This window comes from Lonchura striata, chromosome 1, assembly GCF_050655825.1.
Source record: "Lonchura striata isolate lonStrDom1 chromosome 1, ASM5065582v1, whole genome shotgun sequence".
Lineage (NCBI taxonomy): Eukaryota > Metazoa > Chordata > Aves > Passeriformes > Estrildidae > Lonchura > Lonchura striata.
Window position 1 is genome coordinate 82,558,354 of NC_140703.1, and position 16,693 is coordinate 82,575,046.

Genomic DNA, 16,693 nt, shown 5'->3' on the forward strand with positions numbered 1-16,693 from the left:
AATTTAGAGAAGCCTAGATTCTTGAAACTGTCTTCTGATCTCATCTTTACAGCCAAACCTCTTCAATTGCTTCTGTAGCATTAAAGTAGGTTATTTCACCTGCAAATTAGATTCAGAATTCCTAAAAAATTGTCACTACTTGAAATGCTTATGAAGGACTTCACCGCATAAAAAATAGCATGGTTTCAGCATTAAAATTCAGAATCAAGTGACACTTCACACCTTATTCTGTTAATTTTAACAGTTATGCTGTTATCTTTAAATACATAGAACAGAGAATTTTACATATTCTACAGAAATAAGTATGAGACATCTTAATCAGGTGTAGTAGTCTGTGATAATCTATTCTTAATTTATTTTTGTTAACATCATACATTGCTGTAATTAACACTGTCATGGATTATCCACGTACACTCCTCATGACAAAACTTACTGATACATCCATCATTCTTCCAAAATCTACTCATTGTGAATATGTTAAAACAACATTCCATTAGCAGATTTGCTAAATAAAATAAAGTCAGCCAGAGAGTTTGCAGATTTCTCAGCTCTTAAAATATCTAATCAGGAGAACTGCACTCATGCATTTTGGCACTAGAGTTACAAATTATGCATAATACAGCATAGCATTAAAGCATTAACATAATTTAACAATACCAATCTATCAGCTCCTTAGTGAAAGCATTAAAAATTGTTGCATCTGAGCATCTTGACTTGATTCACCTAGTTTGTACATGTAAAATTTCTAGTAGTAAAAATGGTTGAAAGCTTTAAAAGCTTTATATCCTTATTAATATGCCCTTATTTTTTTTCTTTAACTGTAACTTTTACATGCAAGCCTTTATTTATTGACTTTTTTTTGTCCAACTGTCATGCTAAGTAATATTATTTTCTTTAATCTACAAAACCATACAGACTAACTGGTTTAAAGAGGAAAACAAATCTCTGAATCATATCCAGTTCTATTCTGATTGTTTTCATAGTATTAATATAGATATAAGTAATTTTTTAAAGATACTTCAACCAGTTTAGCTAACATTCAGCAGAAAAAAATAGACAAAATATTTCCTCATGTGGAATGATTGTCACACAAACACAATTCCTGGTGGTTCTGAAATCTCACCTGAATGTTTTTCTACTTTAAGTATCTAGCCAAAAGATGGAGGATGGTATGATCTTGTGGACTTTTTTTTAGACTTGGAAACACATATCTTGGACTGACATAAGGATTTCTGAATGATCTTCTGATCTTCAATATTTTCTTTCGTACTATTGTCTTAGTCATAAATTACAAACACACCATTGCAAAAGACTTTTCCATTACACGTGTAGACATGGTAACTATGTACCATTACCCTGTAACTGGTCTCTCAGAGTGCTTGACACATCTCTGGGTCAGAGAGAGAACCAGAGGAAATGCTGTACTAAAACCCCCACATTATTTTACTTCTGTTTTAAGGGTATTTAAACATGCTTTAGTAAAAAAATTCCCTGCTCCTGTAAAATTGTTTCTAATGAAACTGCTGTGTGAACAGTGTTGAACTTTGTTGTATGAAAAATAACATACAATGATAACAAAAAGTTCAAATTGCCATAAATACATTTCATTTGACTGTATATGACTTATCTTTTTTTTAACATACCTGTTTGCAATTATTTTTTTTAGATGAAAGAGGAAACAGAAAGACTAAACTTTCATAACAGCATTAGATCTTTGACTTTTCTTTGACACAGTCTACAAAGACATAAAGGGAAAAATGCATCTATTTCTGCCCTGTTTCCTCTAGAAGTAAGAAACCAATAAAATCATAAAATGCATACATGCATCCTAGTTACTCACTATTAGTAATTCTGATTTTCTTAATCACCAAGGTTCATTTTGACACTGAGATCTGTTGTACACACTAAGAGCACGCATTTGAACTAAGCACCTTCTATGGCATTGTAAAGTACCCTTGTGCTGCCCAGTGAGAGCTCAATCACCCAAATTCTCTCTATCTTGAAAATAGGTGTTTGTTTTACAGGAATGTACATAAATAGTATCATGTAGTATTAAAAAATTGTACTCTTTATGGAAGGTTCTTTGGGGAAAGCAAGTCCAATTTGTGTCCTTGCTCTAGAGTACTTAAACATTTTTTATTCAAGACTAACTTTATATGCAAGACTGATGGGACAAAGCTGAGGAGAATGTGGAAGGATGGAGAATAGATAGTGCTGAAGGCAATCTTGCCCCTGAGGAGTTGCAGCTGAGCTAATTACCAAAGAGTAGGAACAGCCTTGCCCTTAACAGGTCACAGCAGTGTCCAGTAAGGATGGGTGTTATAAAAGAGTGGATTAGCTGGTTGAGAGAAGAGTTCGAGTCAGTTGGCTGTGCTGCTATGAGGAGTAAGGGCCAGGGGGTCATGTAAGGAGCCAGCTGGATGTGTGGAAGGAAAAGGAATCAGTGTTGTGAGGAGCTGCCCATGTGAACTCACAGAGAGAAGGTATGAAAGTTTTACAGTAAGATGATAAACTGATGGTGACAGTCAGTTCCCAGCCACTGTTGACTGGTGCCAAACACCAATGATGACAGCAGAATAGCCTCATCAGCATGCAAGAGTCATGCTCCTTGTTGTTGCTTTTCCAAATCTTCCTGGGTTTTTTATCCTTAACTGTACCATGGGCTAGATTTTGCAGAAGTGGTGGCTACAAGCTGAAGTTATATCTCAGCAGATGGGTTTGAATTTGTTCAGGCAGAAGATGGCACTGAGCAAAATCTAATTATGTGAACAAGTACTGTGACTTGCTGCATTACAAAATGTAGTTAGGAGTAATAACACAAGTATTTCTGACTGCTCATAAAAAAAAAAAAAAAAAAAACTACTTATATATATTAAAAAGGATACCATACCTCCTTAGACAACTAAATTCAAGGGAGAGATAGAATTTTAAAAATACTATTATTTTGGACTTATTGTGTCATCTGTGACATATGTCTTTCATGCTATGGGTGGTCTCTTTTATGGATCAAATATGGAGGTGTTCCTATAGATGAAAGTGAGATAAACACCTACACATGTGTACAGAACCCAGCTTCTAATAGCTGTACAAGGCAGAGGAAATAAATTCTTGATAGTACACTTACCAAAGAAAGCCACGATTGTTAATGCTTAGATAAGGTCACACAGGTGAACCACAATGAATGCTGTCTTCATTGCCCAAGGAATTCAGGTTCATAATTCATGTATTTTGTATTTCAATTTTTCCAGAAAGACTCCTAATGCAACATTCCACACAATCAAACATGAAACTGTTGTGTATTTTGGCTTTAGGAGAGGACAAAACCGTCCAACAAAAAACAATCCCACAGAAAATCCTAAATTAAAAATATGTTAAATTCTAAATTTGAAATGTATAGCTTTGTAGCATAGAATGGCCTAGATTTGCAGGGACCTTAAAGATTATCTGCCGTGGACAGGAACACCTTCCTCTATATCAGGTTACTCAGATCTCCATCCACTCTGGCCTTGAATTATATATATATACATATATATATACACACACACATATGTTGGTATGCTGGTACTGATGTGGGGTAGAATTAATTTTCTTCACAGTAGCTGGTATGGGGCTGTGTTTTGGATTTGTGCTGAACAAAGGGTTGATAATATAGAAATATTTTTGTTACTGCTGCGCAGGGCTTACACAGAACCAAGGCCATTGCTGCTTCTCCTGCTGCCGTGCTGGTGAGGAGGCTGAAGGAACATGGGAGGCTGGAAGGAGACACAGGCAGGACAGGTGACCTCAACAGACCAAAAGGATATTCCAGACCATGAGACATCATGGCCAATATATGAAGTGGGGGGAAGAAGGAGGAAAGAGGGCTCTTTTGGTGTGATGGTGTTTGTCTCCCCAAGTCACTGCTACATGCGATGGGGCCCAGCTCTGCTGGGGATGGCTGAACACTTGCCTGCCTATGGCAAGCAGTGAATTAATTCCTTGTTCTGCTTTACATGTGTTTATAGCCTTTTTTTTTCCCTATTCAACTGTCTTTATCTCAACCCACAAATTTTCTAGCTTTTACCCTCTTAATTATTGACCTAGTGATGGGGAAGTAAGCAAGTGGATTTGTGGGTTGCTAGCTGGAGTGAAACCACAACAATATGTATTATACTTTCCTTGAAATATATATCTTCTATATAAGATAAATATACATCTCGAGATTTTCAGGGGACAATTAGGAGAGTAGAAATGATAATCAGGCTCACATCTTAAGTATTTTGAATTTGAAGACATATTCATTAAACAATTAAAAAAGTACTCTAAATTCTATCAAGAATATGAATGGAGGATGAGTAGATGAACATATATATATGTAAAGTACCTCATAATCCAGCATGAAATGAAAAATGACTGTACAACAATATAATTTAATTTTAGAATTTCCAGTCTTTTGAATACTTCACATGAAGCTTAAATGCGTAATTAGATATATGCAGAGAGATTCCTAAGACATAGCAGGTTAGCAAAGTGTTTTTTCAAACATCATACAGAATACTTCTGTAGATACTTCCATTATTAAAATTCTATTTATTATGTTAATTCTTTTTTGTTATAACATGTATGTGTTGAGTTGTTAGTGAATAAATCTACTTTCAGAATAAGTCATGGACTGTTGAAATATTGCAGATGAAGTTTTAAAATAGAAGTAAATGGAGAATTAATACAAGAAATTTCTGTCCCCAAAGACAGCTTTTTAGCCATTTCTAGCCATTTTATCCTGCCCAGTTTGCGTAGAAACTAAACACAGCTATATTAATACGCTATATTTCATTCTTCTATCATAGCATCTTTTTTCTCTTTAACTTCTAACTTACTGTTCCGTTTCATGTTAGGCACAAAATACACAAATGGAATCAGGGAAATACATTTATTTAACGCTCCAGTATTTCTGAAAGAAATGTGTTAGTCTTACTGACTCCCTAGTGGACAAATGCTGATTTATCACTGAGTTATAATCAGCACAGGCAATAAAGAATAATAGAAGCCTTAAACTGAAATAAATTGACATAGAGACTTATCCCTACGATTTTTATTTGGTGGCAGTTTTCAGTATAATTCAGCATAAAATTTTTATAGAAATTCCAAGTATAGCTAAATGATTTGAAGTAAATAGCTGTGACTTTTCAATTCTTATCTCTATCAGCTGAAGTTTGATTAAGCAATACTGGACTTTTTTTTCTTTTTTCATAGCAATGCAAAGCTCTCTATGTGTTATGTCAGCTATGCTAAATTTTAAAACATGGTCCTAAAACCCTTTCTAAAAAATGACCTCTACATCGTGGTTATCTGCCTACTTCAGTGGTTTTGAGAATTGCCTGCCCAAGTACAAATGTTTGTATATTTACTCTGTTGATCCTAGAGAAACTCTTCTAATATGTAGTAGGTGAGGCTGCTGCACTTGCCACAGGCAATGTATTAAGAAAAAGTCTTAAAATAAAAACATTGAGATTTGTTTTGTGTTACCTAAATATAAAGTGACATTCAAAAAGGAAGGGTGTTTTGGGAAAGAGGAATTGAGAGTTTGAAATTTAATAAAATCTTCTGTTATAGGTTCTACAGGTTTCTTTACATGCTGATGTGAAGTCTGTACCATAGATGTTTGAGCTAGGGGAAGAGTTGAGGTTTTGTATGTCCATTTAGAGCTCTTTCAAGTGCAATTTGCAAATATAGGGCAGGTTGTCATTACTGAAATAAGGTATGCCCTCCTCCTACATATTTCCAGTTTAAGTATGGCCTATGAATATTTATGTAACATTTTGCTTTCTAAATTCATATAAGAATATTGAAATTACTAAAGAGAGATAAAATACTTATTAGTTCTTTTTCATATTTAGAGTTCTACATTAGGAAATACTGGTTTAAAAAATCTTTTTTTACCATTAAAATCATATTGTATATGTGGCAGATGAATAAAATGAATGCACAGAAATACAGCAGAAGTGGAATTGAACTAAGCAGACTTTTATGCCAATAACTATAACCTATTTAAACCACAGGCAACAGTTACGATAAATTGGGTCGTAGCTGGAAATTCAATACAAATGCATCATCAGTTCTGCCTCATAGAAGTTTTACGCCTATACTTCCTGCCCTCAATTGCTTTTGTTACTTCAGTTTAATATTTATATCTTGGTTTGTGAGTTCATCCAAATTTGACTGAAGGTTCAGGGAGTAAAAGCTTCCAGATTTCTAATATCAGAGGCATTAAACCACTGTTCTCATGATGTTATCATCCACAGAATTTAAAATTGCAAATGGTGCTTTCATCTGTAGTATTAAAGTTATAACTTGATTTTTGAGACAAGATGATTGTAAAGGTATTATTTGTGTTGTCTTTTTAATTTCCTTTGAGTTATCCATATCTTCAAAGGTTTTCTAACCTCTCAGTGTGAAGCAGATTTCAATACGAAAGTGGTGTATTGCATGCCCCTGGCTGCATGTACAATAATCTCTATAATAAATAGCCTTAGCTGGAAGATAGACTATCATAACATGAAAAGCTTTGTAGAGTGTTACAAGTCTAAATTTATTAGATTAATTCAGAAAGCTAGATAAAAGCACACCAAATTATTTAGACACCCATTTTTAATTATTTTATTTTATTATTTAATAATTTATTATTTAATAATGATTTTAATCTATGTACTCTTATGTAACTTACCAAAATAATTAACACTACTGCTATTTTAACAGTGAATCTGGGAAGTAGCCAAGCAGTCCAATATTCCCAGAACAAAAAAAAAAAGGCATTAAAAATAGTATTTAACTTATATTTAGGAAACTTTGTCTGTTAATCTCTTTTAATTTTTTTCTCTATGATTATATGTATTTCAGTATATGGGATGATTGTGTAGTCTCAGGACTTCAAAACCTGAAGCAATTATTTTCAGATTCTAAATTAACTAGAGAACTTGGCAATTCTGATCATTCCAATTAAAATAAATATTAAGTTATTTAGTGCTGACATTAAAAATCAATACCAATAAGCAATGATGAAAAAAATGCTGAATTTACAAAACAATTATCTGATTATGTTAAATAGAATAATAATACACACATCAATTAAAGTAAAAGAAAATGGGCAATCACAAGCAATGAAGACAATACATTCCCATCAATTCAAAACTAATTTTTTCCACAGTGCAGATTCTACTTTGACAATTAAATTTTTTTGTTTCCCAGAGAAAACTTTTACATTTTGAATGTTTCGTGGAAATAAAGGTGGAGCAACTTTTGCATATTCAATCTGTTGTCTGTAATTATTTTCTATCTTAGAAAGATCTTTTTTGTCTAACTGGTCTCTTTATTGCTCTATGTCCAGCTGTTAGATTCTGCTTATGATTATACACCTACATCTCCCTCATGCCAAATCTGTCTTGCATCTCCCTTGCAAAAATGTCTCCTGTGTCAGATTCAGGATTTAATTTTTTTAAGTCAGATAATGCTAATTATGACAAATTGTTTTAAAGATGTAGTTGTGTAGATGCTTGTACTGATTCACTTGGCATCAAAGAAGCTAAAATTGTTGCATATTCATGATGTTGCTCTGTATTTGTCTTGATTGTCAATAGGGTACATGAGTATGTATAAGCGTATATCCTTTGACTAGAAGTATATAATTCACTTACAGGTAGTGACTTATAGTGTCTTGTATCACTGAAATTACCCATTTCTCAGAAACTAATGCAGTAGCTGTAATAGGTTCCAATGAAAATGTGTGAAACTACAGCTCATACAGACTAATATGAAATTTGGAATATCTGTGTAATATGAGGAAACTCAGTCCCTGTCATCATTTAGCCTTCAGTCCTTGAGGTGGGATATTATGCTGCTGGAAGAAAAGGAAAGATAGGTCCTTATGGCATTATCTGCTCTTGTAGCTGGAAGTTTTTATCCTCTGGCAATGCATTACATTTATCTCAGATTCTGGAAGTAGCTTCAAGCTGAGTGCTGATAGCATTAGCTAAGCATTTTCCTTTCAGGCAAGTACATACTTACAGCTTTCCTGGATTTGAGTTGTTTCAATATTAGGAGTGGAGAAGCTACCCCAAGGGAGACATTTTTCAGAAAAACAGTAAGTTGAATGATGTTCTTAATGGCATTGGTGTAAAGTGGGATTATATCCTGGTTAGATTATTTTAAAAAATCCTGGTTAGATTCTTAAAAAGAAATCCTGGTTAGAATCTGAAAAAAATTCCTGGTTAGATTCTTAAAAACTTAGATGTAAATTTATCTCTCAATACCTAGAGATAAGAATTTTATCAAATTATTTCCCAAAGTGCATCCTGTAAATATATATGCTTCCTAATTTACCTGTCACTTGAAAACTGAATGATGACTTATATTAAATGAAATTCCTAGCAAATTGTTCAGAAGGACAAGTAGTTTCGATCTATGAAATTCAACTGAACAAAATGGATATTTTACATAAAGGTAAAATATTTTTTAAATTTTTATTATTCCCTTGCTTTGGTGAGCCAAAAAATACTTCTGCAATATTTTCTCTTCTCCATTTACCTCTCTATTTCTCTCTATTGAGTGAAACCATCTCAAAGGAAAAGCAAAGGCAAAAATACATGATTAGTCTTACAAAATAATTAGTAATTTTAAAACTCTTTAGTAATTTCTTAAATTACCTCAGCTGGTTTTCTATGTTTGAGTAATATCTTGTTTGTGCTTGATTTTTTTTTTTTGTTTTTTTCTTTTGGTTTGTTGTTGTTCGATTTGTTTCTGGTGTTTTTTTTTTTTTTCATTTGTTTGTTTGGGTTTGGTTTTTTTTGTTTGATTTGGATTTTGTTGTTTTGGGGGGATTTTTTTATCTGTGTCTGTAGGTTCATTTCTTTGTCAGTTTGGGGACTTTAGTAAGTACCTAGTTTCATCCTAGGGTAGTCCTCTTGTGGAATTTTTTAAATCTTTCTCTTCACCTGAACTTTTAAAACCTATACTTATTTTTTTAATGCTAAAAATATCAGCACCTGTCACATCAGGTTACTAATTATGCATTAAAAAGTTGAATAATCACAAAACTTCAAATTTTTGGGTAACTTGTACAAAAAGTAATTTCTTAAAATAAATAGAATTCTGTATTTCTCCAAAGTTTAATCACCATTTTAAAATGGCATGCATATATTTCATATTTATTACATTATTTATATTCTTTAAAACATAACAAAAGTGTATATGAATAACTTGTTTCAAATGTCTAATGTACAATTCTTGCTTGAAAAAGCCCCTTTTCCTTGGTAGCTCTTAGCGTTTTTAGTCCCCATAGCCTTCACTGCTGCTTTGAGCAAAATTTCTGATGGCCAATGGTACAGTTGATATGTGAAACTGTGAGTGGGATGCTTCAGATCACACAGCATGACTCAGAAGCTTTCCAGGTGTTAAACTGAGTCTAGCCACATAAGGTTTATTCAAGAATCTCGTGGTTTAAGCATTGACTATATAATCCTTGCAAGGGGCTATAAAATGCATTAACGGGGACATTTTCAACTTTCAATACCATTACTTTAAATACCTAGTTGACCCGAAAAAGGCAGTTATCTGTATTTTTTTTTTAATTGTGTGTATTGATGTAAAACCGGTAAGAGTTCCTATGACATATATTAAACCTGATACATGCCAAAAAAAAAAAAGAAGAGATGCAGTGGTTCGTAGTAACATTGGTATTCACATGCAGATACATTCTCTCTGTTTCAGGCGCCAGACGTTTGCTCTGTGCTAGTAAGCCAACAGTATGATCTTCTCTAGAACATGTCTGCTAATCTGAGAAAACATACTTTATTGATCATGCTATGCCATGTGCATTCCTCATGTGGATGGCAGTTCCATGTTACAATCAATGATACTGATGAAGAAAAAGAGAGTTGATTTTGCTTTTTCAAGTATTTAATAAACTTTTGTAATATTTGCATCTACTTCTTAATTATAGTTACCATAATATCTAAGTCACATTACATAATTTACTTGGGAAAAATCATTCTATAATTTTATAAAATATGATTCAGAATAGAAATACTTAATTTTGCAAGGCAGTGTGATTTTTTATTAGTTAGTCTATCTTCAATTTCATTCTAACATTCCAGTGAGTAATCAAAGGATTACTGATATACTTCAAAATAAAAGTAAAATATTTAATTACATATATTATTCTACAAATAAATAATTCATTTGTAAGTCATAAAGATCCCACTGAGTTGATCACACCAGCACTCCTCATGCTGTTTAAGGTACTTGACTTTATCAGAGATATCCATGTGGGATAGTAGATATTCCAGAAGAGCAGATTTATACTGGTATTAGGATGTGAGAGAAGATATTCTAGAGCCCCTCAGACAGCAATAGACACTACTGTGAAACATCTCAATCAAACTTTATACTTCACCAGATCATAATGGAAGCTTAAACTTCTAGCAGTAGACACACAGACATTTAATTCAGAGTGTGGTCTCCTCACCATTCCCAAATTCCACTGCGGGACAGATCTCACTATGGTGCAAAGTTATATCTCTGAGAACCATGAACTTGTGTATTCTGAGACTCCTCAGGTGAATGCAGATGTACATAGAAATATATGCCACCAAATTTAGCTGCAGTCTACATGAACCATAACAAGAACACAGGGACTCCACTTACACACAGAAGTCAACATTTAGGCGTTTACAGCACATAGCTGAACATCATCTAAAAATACCATAATCAGGAATTCAATCCATATCTCAAGATAAACCCTTCATCAACACAAACACATATTATACTTTATTCCTAGAACTGTTCTTTGCATTGTAGGTAAAAAGTAAAAATCACATAAGACCCCACTTGTAAGAATGTAATAAAATAGATTAAAATGCTGGTAAAGGAAAGAAAAGCAAAATTATTTATTTCCTAAGTTGTAGTTTAAATGTTTCAAAGACAAAGAACATGTATAGCCAGCTTCTTACAATGTACTGCCAAGAAATGCTGACTGTACAGCTGGACTGATCCAGATTGACATCAGCGGTAGGAGAGTCCAATAGGAGCTTTCAAGAAACAAGATATTCTTGGCGATAAAACTAAAAATATGACTAGTTATACCAGTTCTGATATAAAGATGGCAGGTGCTCTTCACATTTTTTTAAAGGCATTATCAGTTGAAAGCAGTCCAAATGGTGATGAGCAAAAAGGAGAGCACCTGCTTTTCACTCATAAACACATACTGCTCAAGAGAGGAGTTCCTGGATAAAGGCATGTGTATGCTTCTGTGATAACTGCCTGTTAAAGAAATGCCTGGGAAAAGAAAATAAAGAGCAATCAGAATTACATGACTGCATTGAAAAGAGAGGTTTTTTATGAGTATTTATTAAAGGATAATTTTTATTCAAAAAGAGCTGTTTCTGCAAGTCTTCCTTCCTCAGTCTTCCTTCTTTCCTTGTTCCTCCTACTTTGTTATTCAGTAAGGCTTGATTTGTAAAAAGCTATTTTTAAACTAAAAATCTGTTAATGATAGAAAAGAATAATGTTACGAGTCATAGAAATTAAATACTTTGACATTATATTGAATATGTTCCTTTGTTGAGCTCTGGTCCAATTACATCTGATGAACTTAAACCCTAAAGTAGAAACCACTATAAAATTCAAGTGAAAAGATTGGAATTGTGTGGACTGTTTATGGCAAAAGTTGTCTAATTTCTTTAATTTTTTTGCAAAATTTTCTAATAATTAAATATATGGAACCTATTCAATGTACTGTTGAATACCGAGGCAAATATATACCAAAACATATAAACAGCAGCTTAGGTAAAAAAATATTACTCTTCACAGCTGAATTCATGCACAGTGATTATTTTTGCTCTCAAACTTGAGTTGACATATGGTGATTAAAGCAAATGTAAAAAAAATTTACTGAATTATGCATTTTGTCTTAAAATATTACCTGAATTTCAATAAATAACCATAATAAAAATATAAGAAAAATATAATTTAAAATAATCAGATACAAAATATAGTCTATCCTTCTATGGTAGAACAAAAAGATGTTTTTAGTACTTGACATGTTACCAGCTTTCAATTAACTTGCCAAGAAAATGACAAAAAGTAGATTTCTGAAACAGCAAAATAAAAATTCACACAACAAATCTTTCTGAAAACTTGTTCCTAGTCTGAAAATGGTCAAATCTATTCTATGTGGTAACACAAGGAAATGACAGTTTATGCATTATACAAATACAGATATGGAAATTATTTTATCCTAAAAGAAAAAAAGAAACCTAGAATCGGATCACTAAAGTACTGGGAAGACTAAAAACTCAAATAGCTCATTTTGTTTATTCAAAATTCCTTAAAATCTTATATTAGAAAAATGAACACAGGTAATAAAAAGAAAATTTTAACAGAGCTCTCTTTTTTTGCAATTGTAATATGTAGGTCTTTGGCTACTTAAGTATTTCTTGTATCATTATCACAAGTACTATGCTATTCTACTAGGATTTTTTTTTTTAATTTGATTGATCACATAGAATCATACAATGTTTTAGAAAGAGTATTTAAATCTTACCAAATCCAACCTCCATACCATGGGCAGAGAAATTTTCACAAGACCACGTTGCCCAAAGCCCCATCCAGCCTGGCCTTGAAGATTTCTTGTGAAGAGGTATCCATCTTCTGAGTAACCTGTTCTAGTGCCTCACTAGATCTAATCTAAATCTGTAGTTTTCTTTTTAAAACCACTACTCTGGTTTATAATACAGTCACTGGAGGAACACATCTCTCCTCATAAGCCCCCTTTAAGCATTGAAAGGCCACAATAAGGCCTCCCCAGAGCACATTCTTCTACAAGACGGACAACCCCAACTGTCTTAACATTATTTCATAGTAAAAGTGTTCCAGTCCTCTGATAATTTTTGTGTTGTCCTTTGGACCCATTCAACAGATCCATGTTTTTCATGTGCTGGGGATCCCAGAGCTGGATTCTGTATTCCAGGTGACAACTTAAAAGAGTGAAGTAGAAGGGGAGAATCATCTCCTTCAACCTGTTAGGATCCCTCTGGATGGCATGCCTTCCTGCTGCACCACTCAGTAGGGTGGCATCTGTGAACTTGCTGAGGATGCTGACACAGTGTCACAAGAAGGGTATTGAACAATATCAGCCCCAACAGGGACTGCTGAAGGACAGCAGATTTTAGTGATTCCATTTGGACATTGAGCTGTGGGCTGCCATTCTTTGGACACACCCATCCAACCAACTTCTTACACATCAAATATTCCATATGTATCTTTTAAAATTAGAAAACAGGATATTATGTCAAAAGCCTTGCAGAATTTGAGATACATGGCACCAGTTGTTCCTTCCTTATCCACCAACACAGTCAGTCCATCATAGAGGGCTACCCAAGCAGTCAGGAACACTTTGTCTTTGGTAAAGATGTGATGGCTGTCTCAAATCACATGCATGTCATCCACAGCATATGCCTGGGCATATCTTCCAGGGATACGTGGAATGTCCTGTAATCTAACTGAGCACTAATGTGAGACTGACTACTTAGTAGTTTCTGGGGTCTCCCTTTTTACTCTTTTTAAAAAAGAGTGTGCTGTTTCCTTGTTGGGAATTGGGGATTTCACTTGACTACCATGACTTCAAACATGATGGAGAGAAGCTTAGCAACTGCACCTGACAATCTCCTCAAGACCTGGACATGAGGATCTCAATAGGTTCATTGAGCCTGTTTGAAATGTCTGAGGAAAGTATGTACAATGCCACTAGAGCACTTGTTAAAGGAGCTTTATGTGACCAGCTCAGGTTGTCTATGCTGTAGACATGGAAGTAGATGTATTTCTGTTCAGTTAGTAAAGTCAATCAATCCATTACCCTTCACCCCTGACTGACACACATACACACACACACATCTATTTTTTTTTTTTTTCAAAGGCCTTAATAGGTCTGCTCTGGGCATCCAAAGTTTTGCAAAACTTCTATGAAACTAAATATTTAATTGGTCCATGTTTATATTTACTGCCTTTACTGTGACTAGAACAATGACCATATTTTGGTTAGAATGGTGTGAATATAATCACCGCATAGAAAAATTCTTCTGCTCCATATACTTTGCATTCATTAGTTCCCTAGAGCATGAAGATGTACATGTATGAATATGTAAGCCTGTTTTTATTAATCATATGAATATTAATTTTACTTATTTTTTAGTTTTATAGCCTCTAGTAACTTGTAATAAAAATTAACACAAGTTAATTAAAAGGATATAATATTTGGCAGAATATTTAATTTTTTTACTTCACAGTTCAATTTATTTCTCTATAATTTACATTATACTTTGATAGGGAGAGAGAAGTTTTGGATTGCCATACAGTAACTTATGCTATCCATTATTCAATATGCCTCCTTAAAGTACTCCTTAATGTTGTACATTCTTGCATAAATAAGACCATTATTTTCACAATAATTTTTCTCTTGCCGTACAAGTTTTCTTAAAAAGAGATATGCAGATAAAATCAAAATTCTAATATGTTTGAACTGGCTAACTTACATGAAATCTAGTATTTCAACTGAGGAATCAGTACAACTGTATAGAAATTAATCATACTGATTCCTTCCCTTTTACTTCCTATATTAATCTTCATTTGTGCTAATGCATTTTGACAAAATACTCATTCTATCAGTTTTAGCTCTCAAATAGGCCAAAGTGTAGGACAAAGTGCACGTACTTGACTCACACTGTCAGTATTAAACATCTTCTGTTATATTATTCTCTTAATTTGTCTACATCCTTTCAATGTCTTTCTAACTCTTGTCTGATTTTGACTGGTGTAAATAAAAAATCACGTTATTTGTAAACTATTTGTTCCCCCACATGTTAACTTCTCCGAATATTGTAATACTTATTTTGTACATTAAATTATAAGCTAGTAATGGACAACTATAGACACAAGTACAAAACAAGGAAATTCTCAACTGAATATGTAATATTAATCATTACGTTACTTCTTTCATTTGAAATTCCACCTTTATTTCCTATGGAAAAGCATTCTACAATGAAGCGATTACATCAGTGGACAAGAGAAGAGCTACAGATGTCATTTATCTGGACTGAAGTTACAGTCCAGAAGTTCTTGACACTTTCTGTCACAATATCCCTCTCCATAAATTGGCAAGAGACAGATTTGATGGGCTGACTGTAAAATGGATTAGAAAGTGGTTGGAAGCTGATATCCAGAGGGTAGTAGTCAGCAGCTCAGAATCCTGATGCCCATCAATGAAAAGTGGTGTCACTCATAGTTCTGTATTGGGACTAATGTTATTTAATGTCTTCACTAATGACACAGAAGAAAGGTTTTAGTGCACCCTCAGCAAATTTGCAGATGTCACCAAGCAGAGTGGTGCAGTGGACACACCTGAAGGACAGGATGCCATCCAGAGGACCTGGACAAGCTCAAGAAGTGGGCCCATGGGAATCTCATGAAACTTAACAAGACCAAAAGCAACGTGCCACACCTGGCTTGAGGCAATCCTCCGTATCAGTATAGGCTGGGATATAAATATATTGAGAGCAGCCCTTCCGAGATGGACTGGTGGCTGAGAGGCTGAACATGACCTCACAATATGTGCTGGAAGCCCAGAAAGACAATTGTTTCCTGAGCAGCATCAAACAAGGCTTGACCAGCAGGTCGAGGGAGGGGATTTTGCTTGTGTTCTGTTCTTGTGAGATCCCACCTTGGGTACCGTGTACGGTTCTGCAGACCCCAGCACGAGAAGGGCACTGACCAGTTGCTGTGAGCACAGAGGAGGCTTACCAAGATGATTAAAAAATGGAACATTGCTCCTATGAGGAAAGGCTGAGAGAATTGTGTTTGTGCAAACTGGAAAAGAGAAGGCTTCGATGTGACCTAATTGCAAGTCTTCCAGAACCTTCAGGGAACCTGCAAGAAGGATGGAGAGAGACTATTTACGAGACATATAGTGACAGGACAAGGGGAAATTGTTTCAAACTGAAAGAGGCTAGGTTTAGATTAGATACTAGGAAAATTCTTTGCTGTGAGGGTGGTGAGGTACTGAAACATGTTGCCTAAAGTAGTTTGTGAATGACTCATGCCTGGAAGTGTTCAGAGCAAGGTGGGATGGGGTTCTGAGCAACCTGGTCTAGTGAAAAGTGTCCCTGCCCTTGCTCACTGGGCTTGGAACTAGATGATCTTTATGGTCCCTTCTAATCCAAGCAATAAATTCTATGAAATTTATTGCTTTCCTTATTCAGAAAAAGAAAAAAAAAAAAACCAAAACAAAACAAAAAAAACCCCAAAAAACAACCAACCAAAGAAATATATTTATGGATTCCAAATCTCCATGTCTTCAATTTCTAAGTTTTATTTAGACAGTTTGTGATCTTTGATAGGCTTTGCTCCTGGAACAAAATGATAGCACCAGGCTTCCTTAACTGAATGGCAGGAGGGACTTTCTGTAAGACTGAATTGATTATATTAACTTTTCTCTTTTTCATAGTATTTTCACTGACAAGCAGAAGATTCCAGTAGGGAGGTTGTCAGATGCTTTTGATTGAATATGCTATTTGGGAGCCAAAACACTTCAAAAACACATGGCTTTTTTTTTTCCCCAAACCTTTTCCCATCTTTTCCTACTCCTATTGCCTTGCAAAATATTTCTTTT

General features: G+C 34.3%; 1 long non-coding RNA gene across 1 annotated transcript; it reads left to right on the top strand.

Annotated features, from left to right (window-relative positions):
* The first annotated feature begins 1,617 nt into the window (after positions 1-1,617).
* Positions 1,618-16,261, top strand: LOC146768740 (uncharacterized). The gene is made up of 3 exons (XR_014956013.1): positions 1,618-2,483; positions 3,678-3,777; positions 8,025-16,261. It is a non-coding gene; the product is annotated as an uncharacterized LOC146768740 (long non-coding RNA).
* Positions 16,262-16,693: the final 432 nt, after the last annotated feature.